Source organism: Lycium barbarum, chromosome 12, assembly GCF_019175385.1.
Source record: "Lycium barbarum isolate Lr01 chromosome 12, ASM1917538v2, whole genome shotgun sequence".
Lineage (NCBI taxonomy): Eukaryota > Viridiplantae > Streptophyta > Magnoliopsida > Solanales > Solanaceae > Lycium > Lycium barbarum.
In genome coordinates this window covers 36,412,741-36,427,457 of record NC_083348.1, presented here as the reverse complement: position 1 = coordinate 36,427,457, position 14,717 = coordinate 36,412,741, and the positions used below count along the sequence as shown (strand labels likewise).

Here is a 14,717-nt window from a genome sequence, read left to right as displayed (position 1 = left end):
TATACACTGTATATACTTAGGATATTATCACCTAGTGTATCTTTTCATGAAGTCATAACATTTTGAAAACAGGTAATAATAATGATAAACAGATAAATAATCCCCCTCTAGTGTTCAGTTAAACTAAGTTTAAGGATTGTCTTCGGATAGGCTCTGAGGGATGCTTAATACCTCCCCTCGGGGTAAATAAAAACCTTATCTAGAATCTCATAGGTTTCGTGGACTAAAATGGAGTAGACACACAAGTACATATAGGTTTCCTGATTTTCCTAAAAAATAAGGTGGCGACTCTAACTTTTAAACCAATTAGAAGAACCGGGAAGTTGCAAAATATCTTGGACCCAGTTCAAAATAGGGCGTAACACCATGAAGACTTTGAGAAGAGAGTTTTTATTAATTCTCAAGTGTGTCTATACAACCAATTATAGAGGTATTTATACACAATACTGAAGCCTAACTAGGAGATATACAATTATGGAAACAAGATAAAATATCTATAGGTGTTTCCCCGCCCTCTACATACCCGTGGTATCAGAGCCAGGCCATCTCTTTCGGAGAGAGGAGCAGTTTAGTAAAAATATGTCTGAGTCGTTACCATCTGCGTCCAACCCTTGTAAGTCCTTAGCAAAATAAATATGTCTCCTACTCTGTATAAAACCCTTTCTTGCAAATATGACTACCTTTATGAAGTTGATATTTTACCTGATGGAAACAAAGTGTCTCCCACCGACCTACCCCTCATAAACCCATACTCTGCTTTGCTAAAAAGACATGTTCCCCGTGGTCACAAATTCGTTCCCTAGTCCAACCAAAGCCCAAAGAAGCTAAAGAATATGTTGGTGCCTCAAAACTTGACCAGCACCCTATTCTAGCAACTCAGGAGGAACAATTCATCACTCTGTAGATTCCAGATGATTTTCCTAGACAGTGGAAACATTATGGTTTCACCCATGTCCATTTTGGTGCTATTAGAATTGCATTAACATATCATGGACGAAAAGGCCAACCAGTTGTAGCTCGCCTTGCCCTTCTTGATACCAGATATAACGAGTACCAACATGCGAATTTGGGTACCACAGAAGTCACTCTAAATGCTGGGACAGTTTTTGTCACTATATTTCCAAATTTTAACATGTCCCTGTATGATCCATATCTAACGGAGGCTTTAAAGCTCCAAGTCCAAATTCAAGGTGCTCCACAAGCTAAAAATGCTATTCAGGCTACTTTACACTACCAAATAGCTTGGCGAGTTCAGAATCATGCTATGGATATCTCTCTTCCAGGTGGAGAAAATGATTTGCTCTTAAAAGTGGATACCACCAACGGAACTACCATGTGCACCCAAATCCCAAAACAGCTTTCTAGAGAAGAACTTATCAAAGTCCTTCCAGATACATGGGTCACGAATTGTGAAAAGCTGAGACAACCTGTTGAACCTCTCCAATCTTCTGAACCCACTTTTTCCAAAAAAACCCGATAAAACAGTCTCCATAAGCTTTGACCACTCTCACCTTAAAAAAACCAACAAAACAACCTTCTCTTTCCAGATGTACCAACCCACTCATAACCAAGCACACCAAGATGACCCTGAAACATTCGCTTACCATCTCCCCAGTATCATGAGCTAATATGATTGGATAAAGCAGTTCGATAATGAAGGTCATGAAGTATGGTGGTTCAAATGTCCTTTCACGGGACACTGCCCATGGGATATCCAATGTGACTGTCAAGAATGTCTTGACGATGAAATTGAATGGGATGAACACCATACAAGAAGAGCCAAATCAAAGAAAAAGGGGGTACACTCTGAAAGAAAGTTCTGAACAAGGTATGAAGAAGGAGACTCATCTATCGGTTCACTGAGCCGTCCAGGAAAATATGAATTCCTTGTTTCATACAAACCCCAAAATTGGCCATCTCTCCCTAACCAAAATTTACATCACAAACCTTCAAACCCAAGTATCCCAAAGCCAGAAATATTCATGATGAACCCCTCCAGCTCCAGTCACACCACTGAATTTCCTCCACAACAACCTTTTGAAAAGGATGGTGCAAGCCATGCCCCAAAAATTCCAAGACAAAATGTTGTGCTGCCCTCGGGAGAAAAGCCACCAACAAGTGAAGTGGAAGCGACAATCAATTGGAAATCCGAAAATGCCATTTGCCAAAACAAAGTGTTAATCAATATTAGCACTTCTATCAGAAAATGTTGCTCAGACACAGAATAAGATGATGAGCAGGGTGGAGACAATTGAGAAGAAGGTGGAACAAGCATCTTCTCAGCATACTGGACTGATCAAAGCCCTGGAATTGCGAATGACAAACATGCAGTATGAGATTTGTCCACCAGGCACTTCCCTTTTCCATTTCTTTAACCAACAACAAAAGGAAATGGCTGACCTTAAAGAACAAATACAGCTACTGAGATATGGTCACCTTGGACCGCAATAAACACAAAGCTGCCTATCAAAACCCACCTTTTTCCCCATATCCTCACAAACATACTCACCACCAAAGCTTGACCATTCTTTCACTGTGCTCCCATCCACAAAGCGAGACCCTATGCCTTTTGCCCAAAAACAAAACAATGAACCTGAGTTTGACATTGCAAAAATGGTTTGGGAAACAAAAGACTCTATGGCGGCCCAAAAGCAGTCCAAACGAAAGAAAGAACTCGGAGAAGGTTCAAAAGAACCCGAGCTGGAAAACTTGATGATCTCGGCCCATAATATTCCTAACCTCTACGTGACCCGACCCACAAAGGATGTAGAGGAGGATGATACCCTATGATCCAGTGACCAAGATTCATATGATACTGATCCTACGGAAGCAAGCGTTGAGACAAGCGAAGATTCCTCAGTTGACTCTTCAGAAGAAAATAACCCGCCAATATTCATGAATCAACCCAGAGAACCAGAAATCTCTGAAGTAGATGATGATCAGGACGGGATGACAGATGAGCCAATTCCAGAAAGAAGGCCAGAACCAACAACAGCAAAATTCGTTGGGACTGGATTCCATACTTTCAGTCTGGATGATATCAAAGTATCAAGATGGCCCCAAAGGATCCAAGATTTCTTCACTTGGATGGTGACAAAGAATCTTGTCGAACGGGAAAAGTATATGATCCTGTCAGAATTCACTTCAAGGTTCTCCGGAATTCTCCGAGACTGGTGGAATTCACTTGGGACACAAGACAAAAATATGTTTCTCACATCCCAAGAATTTGCTTACAACATCAAAATACTCCAAGAGGTATTTTGTGGAGATACCGGCCAAAGGCAAGAAAAACTAAGGAGACAGTTCTTTGAAATGAAATGCGTAGCATTTGACAGAGATGCCATCGATATCCATTTTCAGAAGATGGCTAAAATGTTCTTTGAGTTAGGCGGAGAAGCTAGTCTCAAGCAAGCCTTTGTTTCATCACTTCCGAAGATGTTAGCAAGCCGGACCATGACGATCGTTGAGCAGAAGTTTCAATCAATAACGATCCCACCGATAGGCTACATCAGGCAAGCCATATTTCTAGCGTTAGATGATATCTGCACAAAGAGATCTGTTTTGAAGCAGATCATACGAAACAATCCAGCACTTGATAAAGCTTGCGGAAAGTCTGACCTAATTACTAGGTCAAGCTGTTCGTGCCATGTCCCCAGACGAAAGGGAAGGTTCAAGCGATTCAAATGGCCAAGGACTTCACGAGAAGGATCCCATTTCAGGAGGCGCACGAAATATTTCAGGAGGAAGAGGCCAGGCAAGTCCCGAAAAAATGATAGATGCTTCATCTGCAACAAGATTGGGCATTATGCAAAAAATTGTCCCCAATCTAGAAGGTCGATCAAGCTTCTTACTGAAATAGAGGACTACACTGGTATCCATCTAGATGAAGATGGCGATCTTGAATCTGTACTCTCATTAAAGGACGAACCCACAGAGAAGACCCTCTTTTCCATAGATGTGTACGAAGAATATGGCGATGAATATTACCAGATTTCAGAACCAGAGGGAAAGGCTCAAGAAGATATCAACAGCATCACGGTGATCCCACAGGTCCAGCTTAAAGTTTATCCATCCAAATGGGATAAACCAATCCAGGTTATTTCCTTCATGGACACTGGAGCGGCATGTTCATTGATAAACCCAGCCGTCCTTCCTGAGGATCAATGGATTCCACATTTCAAAGATTTCAACACTGCTAGGACTGGAGTCCGAACCACCACAGTCATCACAAAGCATCCAATCACAATTGAATTCTTCCCAAGGTTGAAGTTTCGAACAAAGCTGATTGGATCAGATATACCAGGAAAAGATCTCATTGTCGGATTTGACATCTTCAGCTAACTTAAAGATCAGCTCCAGATCAAAGCCCATGGAATAACGTTCCAGAAACAATTCAAGCCATATACAGATGTTTTACGATTATTCCAAATAACTGATGCTGAACAGATCAAGGAGATAGAAAAGCAGTTGGTGAAGCATTCATGTGCGGATTCTCACAAGGAGTTTATGGGAAAATGCAAAAAGCCTCTATGGCTAAATGAGGAGTTTTTCATTAAACTCCCCTTCAAGAAGAATGAAAGCATTAATCCAACGAAGGCAAGTCACGCCGGCATGAATCCAGATCATCTTCAGCTTGCGAAAAGATAATGCGAAGAGCTCTTGGAGTTTGGACTTATCGAGCCCTCTAATTCACAATGGGCATGCTAGGCGTTCTATGTCAATAAACGGGCAGAACAAACAAGAGGTAAACTCAGATTAGTCATAAACTATCAACCTCTTAATTATTTCCTCCAAGATGATAAATTCCCTATCCCAAATAAACTCACCCTTTTTTCACACTTAGCCAAAGCTAAATACTTTTCCAAGTTTGACCTTAAATCGGGGTTTTGGCAATTGGGTTACACCCAGAAGATAGACCAAAAACGGGGTTTTGTATAACCGATCACCACTTTCAATGGAAGGTCATGCCCTTTGGGTTGAAAACGGCACCCTCATTGTTCCAAAAGGCCATGATAAAATTATTTCAACCCATCCTCCATACATCACTAGTCTACATTGATGACATCTTACTCTTTAGTGACACTATGGAAGAACACCTCACGTTGCTGCAACAATTCCATGACCTAGTGGAGAAAAATGGAATCATGCTCTCACAAAAAAAGATGATTCTTGCTAGGAAGGAAATTAATTTTCTGGGGATGCATTTTGTTCATGGAACATACATCCCAGGGCCACATATTTGTCAAGAACTGCTCAAATTCCCAGATACCAAGTTTACAACGAAGCAGCTCCAACAGTTTTTAGGTGTGATTAATTACGTTAGAGATTTTATTCCTAATGTCTCTACATACATTGCTCCACTTACAAAAATGCTCAAGAAGAATGCCCAAGGTTGGGGAAAGGAACAGGATGAAGCAGTTCAGAAGATAAAAGAAATCTCAAAAGAGGTTAAAGCCCTCCATATTCCATCAGACGGGAAAAAGATATTGCAGACAGATGCCAGCAACGAATATTGGAGTGCGGTACTTTTTGAAGTTGAAGATGGCCAACGGAAAATATGCGGATATGCCAGTGGAAAGTTCAAAGATGCTGAACAACATTACCATTCCACATTCAAAGAAATTCTTGCCGTAAAAAATGGGATTAAAAAGTTTAATTTCTTTTTAATTCACACAGAGTTTCTTATCGAGATGGATATGAAAGTTTTCCCGAAGATGATCCACATAAATCCAAAGATTATCCCAAATCCGCAGATTCTCAGATGGGCACAATGGTTCTCCCCTTACAAATTCCAAGTAAAGCACCTCAAAGGGACAGATAATATTCTAGCGGATTTCCTATCCAGGCCAGATGAGCTTTCAAGCCAAGTTGCAGAAGAGGCTAACTAGCAACATTTTCATGCTTACAAGCTCATCAGGAGCTAGTCCATCCAGAATAGCAGATCATCCGCCAGAATTCTTCAGCAAGTTTGTAGACCCGTTTGATCCATCCATCCTCACAGAAAGAAGGACTTTCTATAAGCTCCTAGTTTTCAGAAAATATGGAGGATCAATCCTTAAGCCATTCGAAGTCAATCCAGAATACCCATTCTGTCATGTATTCATAGCCATGCACAATGATTTTCCACAGGAGCTATTATGGTTTTTCTGGTACTTGTGTCACCAGTATTATATTTTTATGGAATTCAAGTGCGACATGTTCCGATGTTTTGACAAGATTGCACCTGCTCTCAAAAAGTTTTTGCAATGGTTCAAACCACGAAGATATTGGGTTCAATTTTTTCAAGACTCCTATGCAGCAAAAGTGTTCATGTTACATCGACCGATAAAAATTATTGATGGGAAGGTCTGTGCTCAACCAGATATTTCACTATGGTGGGAATTCCCCGTCTCTGTATTGTCCTTAGAAGATGAATACAGCGAAGCACAGAGAATTATTTTCCAGCAAAATAAGTGCATCCCAAAGGAGATATGGCCGAAAGAATGGGCTCGATGGAATTACACTGATAACCATCCCCATTGGGAAAGAGTTCGAGAAGCAGCAAAGAAGTACCGAATGAAATAATCAAAGATGAAGTCACTCAGGCTATCACAAAGATAAGGTTGGATTTTCCATCTCAAGATTCAGCAAAAATAGATCCAGAGACGACAGGGCCATCCAACAAAAAATGCTACTACACAAGGTCGCGAAAAAGAAGTCTGGAAAACAAAGAAAAATTCAAGCAAAAACATGGACCAGAATGGTGGATAGAGAAAGGATACGCAACTTCGCCGTCGACTCCATCAAGCACCGCTCCGTCCGATAAAGCTTACTGATGTGCTTACAAGAAAGACAAAAGCGGACCCCACGGTCACATGCTTGCACATGGTTGTCATGCTTCAAATAATGTTCCCCTCGTTTTACTAGGCTTGTTTTATTAGGCGTGTTTTATTAGGCTGTCTTATTAGACTCGTTTTAGCAGGCTTGTTTTATTAGGTTGTCTTATTAGGCTCTTTTTATTAGGTTTGTTTTATTTAGCCCTTCACATGTCTAGCGGGGCCCGTGTGCCATGTAAGATAAGTCTTATGGAAGCCTCCAACTCCTATAAATAGGAGGCTATGTAGTAGTTAGAAGGCATCAAATAATTTCCCTGTAAATTTTCCGATATCAATAAAATGTTTGCCTTCTAAATTTCTCTTGTTCTTCTCTTTGAAAGGCATGGAAAGGCTGATCCTAAGTTAGTATAGGGCTAGGAAATATTGGGAAAGTTGAGCTTGCTATGAGTACAATAGTTTTCCGAAGCTTTGACAGTATGTCTGTAGTAGTGCGAAAGTTTTTCCGAGTTGAGTAGCTTGGCTAGGAAGCCAGCCCATTTTGTAGGAAAAACTTTCATATCTACGATCTTTCAAACCGTCCGACTAACTTGACAAGCCATCCTTCGGGTTGTTGAAGTCAGGTTTGTGGCAAGTCGTCCTTCGGGATGTTGAAGCCCAGTCCTACTATGGAAGAAAACTATTGTGCTTGTAGTTTGGCTGTCTTACTTGGTGTTTCCCCGCCCTCTACATACCCAGAATTTGTCTAATTATGATTTAGAATCTGATCTTATCAAAATCATATCAGAATTTTATTCAATCTTAATAGAATTAGATTTGTCAACACATACCATCTGCAAGCCTAGGTAAACTTTACTGCTCGTTTTTCTCCTCAACAAACTCCTTGGATCATGGATAGTGGAGCCACTCATCATATTGCCTATGCTGCGCAAAGCCTAGCCATTGTACATGACTTCCATGACATTGAAGAGATAATTATGGGCAATGGTAACACCATCCAATATCCCATACGGTAACGCTAACATAAGTGCATTAAATCATCATTTCAAACATCTCAATACCTTATGCTCCCATCATAAAAAATAACCTTATTTTTGTTTCTCAATTTTGTAATGAATCATTCATCTATTGAATTCTTTCTTTTCCATTATCTTGTAAAGGATCTGAGTACGGTGGCGTATCTAGTTCGCGGGTAGAATAAAGATGGGTTGTATGAGTGGCCACAGGGTTGAACAGATTGTTCTCCTCAATACAGTGTGGTTGTTCCTATTTACCTGTGGCATCAGCATTTAGGCCATCCTAATCATCGCGTTTTAAATACTATCTTGAATAACTTTTCCTTTCCTATTTCAGATCCTAAACCTAGTTCCATTTGTAATTCCTGTTATTCAAGTAAAATGCACAGGTTGACTTTTTCAGAAATTCAATTCAAAGTAATAAGCCACTGTAAATCCTTTATAGCGATTAATGGGGTCCATATCCGATTTTATCAATTGACAAAAAATGATATTATATGTTATTTGTGTAACACCCCGTACTTTCGGGCTAAGATTTGACTCGTAATATGGAATATAATGGAACCAATATGGGAGGTAAAAAAGAGTGTCTTGAAACCTATTACCTATAAAAGGTATAAGAAAAGTATTTGGGAAAATTAGAGTTGGAAGCTACACTACGGACCTTGTTTTTAAGTGAATTTGCCGAAAGGCTTACTTCAAGAGACTATAACCGCCTTATTAGTTGGGAATTTGGAAATCTTCCTTGATGAAAGTTGTAACCCTTTGAAATACCTTTCCATCGACATAAGGATCAGTTCAAACGGATCACTGTACAAAATGTTATGTACGTTTTACTAAAGAGTTGTCAGTGGTGCTCGTCCACGGGCTCGCAACGCGAGCAAACTGGCGTCCAAGAGCCATATCGCGCGCGTCCGGGCAGTGAAGTGAGGCCCATTGTGTATGCGAGCGCACGCATGCATAGGCAAGGCAGTGTACACTGCTAAGCATGCAACCCGTCCTCTAAGGCATGCGATCCCTGCAGCCTTTTTAAGTGTGTTGTTTTCTTGAATTTTCATTCTATTCTTTACTTCTTCAAACCCTACCACGAAGTTTCTCTCCTCTTCTCATCCTCCCACATCGAGGTATGGGTCTTCTAGTATTTCTAAGCAATTCTAGCAATTATACATGAATTCTAAGCGAAATCCTACGCTACAGACCTAGGGTTTCCAAGAAAACCCTTCTCAAGGGTTCAAGTGAAGGAATTGGAGTTCTTCATTAAAAGTTTGGATTTTTCTTTGGGTTTTTAAGCTAATAAGGTATGTGGGGCATCTATCCACATGTGGGAACATCTTTATTCTTCCCCACACTACATTGATTTATGAAACGCAAGTTTGTCTCAAATTCTAGGGTATTTGGTCTCAATTCATGATAAACCTAGATACATTCTTTTATGAAATTATATACAGTACGTGTCATGCTTAAACATGTTTCAGTATTTATATTCATGAATATCATTTTAACTTCTATAAATCTGTTTGTAATCCATGTAAACTCATGATTTGAAGTCTATGAATTCTTAGTTTCAAGTCATGACCCCATGTTCCTCAAATTTTTGGGATTTCGAAATTTTCATATATTTTATTTATATATATTTTGTAGAACCAAAGATGAAGAATTAGTGGAACAACTCTTCTACCTTTGCTCTGATAGCAAATGATACGATTCCTAGGGTGAAACTCTACGAAGCAAACCAAATAGCAAGAAATTGAGATGAGAAAAAGAGGGATAGAAGTAAGACCCAATTAGTAAAGGAATTATAGACAAATTTGGACTCTATACCAAACCTTCCTAATCGATTCCTACTAATGAACCTATTCTATTTGAATTCAACAAAGAGACACAAATTTGAATCCACAAATGAGCAACTCCAAATGAAATTCAAGGACAAAGGTTTGCAATTCCAACAATGGATTCACATAACTACAATTAAGTAAGATAACTATGATTAACTAGCTAAACAAACTATAAGGATTCTGATCTTATTTAGAATCCTATTTTGATAACACCTCCTTTCCTTTGGGAGGTAAGGTTTTATGTCCCCCTCATTGTATTTTCTTTTAGAGTAATATACATGGTAGAGGTCAATGCCAAACCCCCCATCACCACGGGAGGTGAAAGCCCAGGAAGATGGCTTTAATTGAAAAAAAAAAACTATCACTCAAAGAGTTTCATAAAACTTCAATCTAAGGAATAAAATGAGGCCAAGGCATCTATTTATAGTCTTTCCTATTACATTGGAGGCCCAAAAGTGGCCTTTTGAGAAAATAACCAAAATTGGGTCTCACACGCCCAATTGCAATTCTAGCCACTTTTTGTGGCATCCATTCTCATGCTTCCACCTTCATCATCCTTCCAAGCAATCTTTCCCACGTCATATCTTATGTGGTTCGTGTGGGTCTCTAAAGGGCTCCAAAGCCTCTTTTTGCATCTATATTGCTTGTAAGATTCGAAACTCCTTGACTCGGCCTTGGATGGAGTACCTTGAATGAATTGTGCCTATCAATATCGTATCAATGATGACATTGACTTCTGGAAACACAGAAGAAGTGCATTTTCATAACATTCAAGCTAACCAAGGTGACTCTATTCCACCTGCATTGTCTGCTTTGATTGATCAATATGCAAGCATACTTGAACCACCTACAACTCTTCCACCACATAGAAGAGCTTTTGATCATATAATTCCCTTAGTAGAATCTGCTAATCCTGTATGTAAGAGACCTTACAGATATTTTGGAGTTAAGAAGGATATAATAGAGAAACTTGTGCAAGAGATGTTGGATCAAGGGGTTATACAGAACAATACTAGTCCTTATGCTTCGCCAGTTGTTTTAGTGGGCAAAAAAAATGGTCGTTGGAGGCTATGTGTTGACTACAGAGACTTGAATTAGTTGACTATAAAGTACAAGTTTCAAATCCCAATGATTGAAGATTTATTGGATGAGTTAGGAGGTGCAATAGCGTTCTCTAAAATTGATCTTAGAGCTGGTTACCACTAGTTGAGGATGTATGAAGGGGATACTCATAAAATAACCTTTAAAACACATGAGGGTCACTATAAGTTTTTGGTAATGCCTTTTGGGTTAATCAATGCTCCATCCTCATTTCAAAGTCTCGTGATTTCAGTGTTTAGACCATTATAAGGAAAACAATGTTAGTTTTCTTTGATGATATCTTGATATACAGGAAGTGTATGGATGATCATATTGAGCATGCAAAGGTTATTTTTTATCTGATGCAGAGGTTTTAGCTGTATGCTAAAATGTCTAAAAGTGCATTTGGAGTACCTAAGGTGGAGTACTTAGGCCATTTCATTAACAAGGAAGGAGTTTCAACTGATCCAAAGAAGATCACAGCAGTAGGACAATAGCCTATTTCTACAAATATTAAGCATTTGAGGGGATTCTTGGGCCTTGCTGGATACTATAGAAGATTTATTCAAGGTTTTTGTTCTATGTGTAAGCCATTACATGAACTTCTCAAGAAGGATGGTTATAGTTGGTTTGATGATGCTACTACAACTTTTCAAAAGCTAAAACAAGCACTGGTTTTTGCACAAATCTTGGCTATGCTTGATTACTCTAAACCCTTCTTGGTGGAGATTGATGCAAGTGGTAAAGGTATTGGTGTTGTCTTGATGCAGCAAAGGCATCCAATTGTTTACATAAGCAAATCTCTAGCACCTAGACATCAAGCTATGTCCGTTTATGATAGGGAGTTGTTGGCCCTTATTTTTGTTGTTACTAAGTGGTCTCACTACTTGTTGGGTAGACCATTTATTGTTAAAACATATCAAAAAGCATTAAACATTTGTTGGAGCAACACATTCACACTGATTTCCAAGTTGCTGGCATTTCTAAACTCGTGGCCTTTGATTTTTCTATTAAGTATGAGAAGGATACTGAGAATAAAGCTGCAGATGCTTTGTCATGGAAGCCTAAGTCTTGAGTTATTAGCTTTATTATTAGTAACTCAAAATGATGCATTGTATGAACAAATCAAGGCAACTTGAACTACTGACATAGTTTTACAAGACTTGATTGTGAAGTTGTAGGTTCAACCTTTCAAGTCTTTCACTTGGTGCAACTCAAAATGATGCATTGCATGAACAAATTAATACAACTTGGACTACTGACACAATTTTACAAGACTTGATTGTGAAGTTGCTGGTTTAACCTTTCAACTCTTTCACTTGGTGCAATGATCAGTTAAGGTGAAAGGGTAGATTGGTAGTTGAAAATGATTCTCAATTGAGGATGACTATTAATGAATTTTAGGCATACTTCTACACAAGGTGGTCATTCTAGAATGGATGCTACTATCAAGAGGTTAGAATCACTATTTTAATGGAAAACTCTTATTCCCGATATAGAGATTCCATGAACAAATGTGATGTATGCCAAAGATACAAATATGATGCTGCTGCTTATCCTAGGTTGTTACAACCTTTGCCTATTCCTAATGGGGTACGGACTGATAGTTGTCCAGATTTCATTGAAGAGTTGCACAAGTCTAGAGGTAAAGACTTTATCTTAGTTGTGGTAGATAGGTTGAGTAAACATGGTCACTTCATCTTCTTACAACACCCATATACTGCTCAATCTGTGGCACAATGCTTCCTAGACAATGTTTTTAAGTTGCATGGTTTGCCTGCTACAATTACCAGTGATAGAGATCCTATTTTTCTTAGCACTTTCTAGAAAGAATTGTTCACTCTACAAGGTTTACAGTTGCACGGATCCACTGCATATCATCCCCAAATTAATGGTCAAACTACGGTTTTAAATAGGACTTTTGAGATTTATTTGAGATGTTTTTGTTCTGACTGTCCTTGAGATTGGCCTAAGTATTTACCCTTAACTGAGTGGTGGTATAATACCACCTATCATACTGCTATAAGGTGCACCCCTTATGAGGTTTTATATGGACAAAAACCACCTATCCGTCTTCCTTAGTTAGCTAGTGAATCTTCTTGTGAGATGGTACCCAGGTCACTAGTTGCTAGAGAGGCAATTATTCTTCTTTTGAAGTTTCACATTCAAAGAGCACAAAAAATAATGAGGGATCTAGCTGAAAAACACAGGACTGATAGAAGTTTTGAGGTAGGAGATTGGGTCTATCTGAAATTGCAGCCTTACAGGCAGATTTCTGTTGCAGTCAGGCCATTCAATAAATTGGCTGCTAAGTACTTTGGTCCATATCTGATTGATGCTAAGGTAGGAGTTGTTGCTTACAAGCTTCTTTTACTTGCTGATGTGTTTATTCACCATACTTTCCAGGTATCTTAGTTGAGAAAGTGCATGAACTTCCCAATGAGATTAATCATCCTCCTCTATTCCATCTTTCTAGTCTTTATTGTCCTATGTTAGATTCTATACTTGATAGAAGGATGGTGAAGAACGTTAACAAGGCTGTGGCTCAAGTTGTGGTCAAATGGACTGACTTGGATGTAGTTGATGCTACTTGGGAATTCTTGTCATATTTACAGCACACATTTCATTCTTTTCAAACTTGAGGATAATTTTGTTCTTCTGTAGGGGTATTGATGCAAGTATACACCTTAATATACACTTGATATACCAGCTGAGGTGTTGCTGCCATGGCTGGCGAGTTAGTTAGTTAGTTACTTCCGGAAGTTAGTTGATCAGTTCCAAAAGTTAGTTACAAGCTCCACTAGTTACAATGTGCAATAGATTCTAATTCAGTTAGTTGGTTGATTAGTTAATGCTAATGATCCATATATACAATGTAAAAGTGTACAATTGATGATAATACAAATATCTTCTTTATCTATACATTTCTCTCAATTAGCTTCCTTCTCGAATTCTTTTCCCTGAGTTTGCAATTACAGTTCTTCGAGCAATACTCCTAAATCTGTTAATTCACTATTAAATAATCAATTGCACTGTAATTGTGCATCAAATAAGACCAAATATAAAATACCCAACCCAATATCCCAATGATCCAACTCCTATCCGTAAGGCAAATACTTACAAGTTACAACCTATTCAAGTTTACTACCTCGGCTCAGTACTCTCTATAGACACGAGGGGTCAGAAATTAGAGCCTTTGTTTGTCGTCTACTCACGATTGATAGCGGTGGTGCTCCACCAATTATTGTTTCCGTCTCGTCAGATTGCTCATCCTATCCAGATAAGCTTAAATATTTCACTCGTTTATTTTTCTACTGAGACTTTCTCAGTTTCTCTGTACATTTTTTTGAGTAAAATTTCTCGCTTCAGTGTGTATCTTCGTTCTCTTTTTTTTTTTCACCTTTCAACAAGCATTTTCAAACACAAAATCAGTCTCAAGATTAGATATATGGTTTGCAATTCACTCTTCAGTTGTTCTAGTTTGCCTTTGAAGTTTGATTTTGCTTGTGATTTATGATCTTGTCTCCTCATTTAATTAATTATGTGCTCATTTATGTCTCTTAGTCTAACTTGCATTATTTGTATAATCTTGTTGGTTTAATTATTCATGCTCTCATTTCGAGTCGTGGAATTAGTCTCTTACACAAATGCAGGGTAATGTTGCGTATGATAGATCTTTGTGGTCCGCCCCCTCCCTGAACCGTGCGCATAGCGGGAGCTTAGTGCACCGGGCTGGCCTTTTTTCTTTTTCATTTCTGTCTACTCGTCTAATCTTCTGTTGTTTCTGTCTCCTTGCTCGATAAATTTTGTGCTCATTAGTTGTTTGTCTCCTCATTAATCTTCTATTGTTTCTGTCTCCTCGCTCGATTAATTGTATACTCGTTAGGTATTTCTACTCAAGCTGCCTTGGAATTAAAGTCACCAGAATACTAGAGTTTGTGGTTTTAAAATCTTCAATTTTCTATCTAAATAAA

General features: G+C 38.8%; 1 long non-coding RNA gene and 1 pseudogene across 1 annotated transcript; one reads left to right on the top strand and one right to left on the bottom strand.

The window, feature by feature from the left end:
• The window catches only part of LOC132624201 (gamma-tubulin complex component 2-like), a 91,727-nt pseudogene that overhangs the window by 53,920 nt on the left and 23,090 nt on the right, over positions 1-14,717 (bottom strand).
• On the top strand, positions 7,141-8,234 carry LOC132623466 (uncharacterized). Its single transcript, XR_009576245.1, has 2 exons — positions 7,141-7,824; positions 7,973-8,234. It is a non-coding gene; the product is annotated as an uncharacterized LOC132623466 (long non-coding RNA).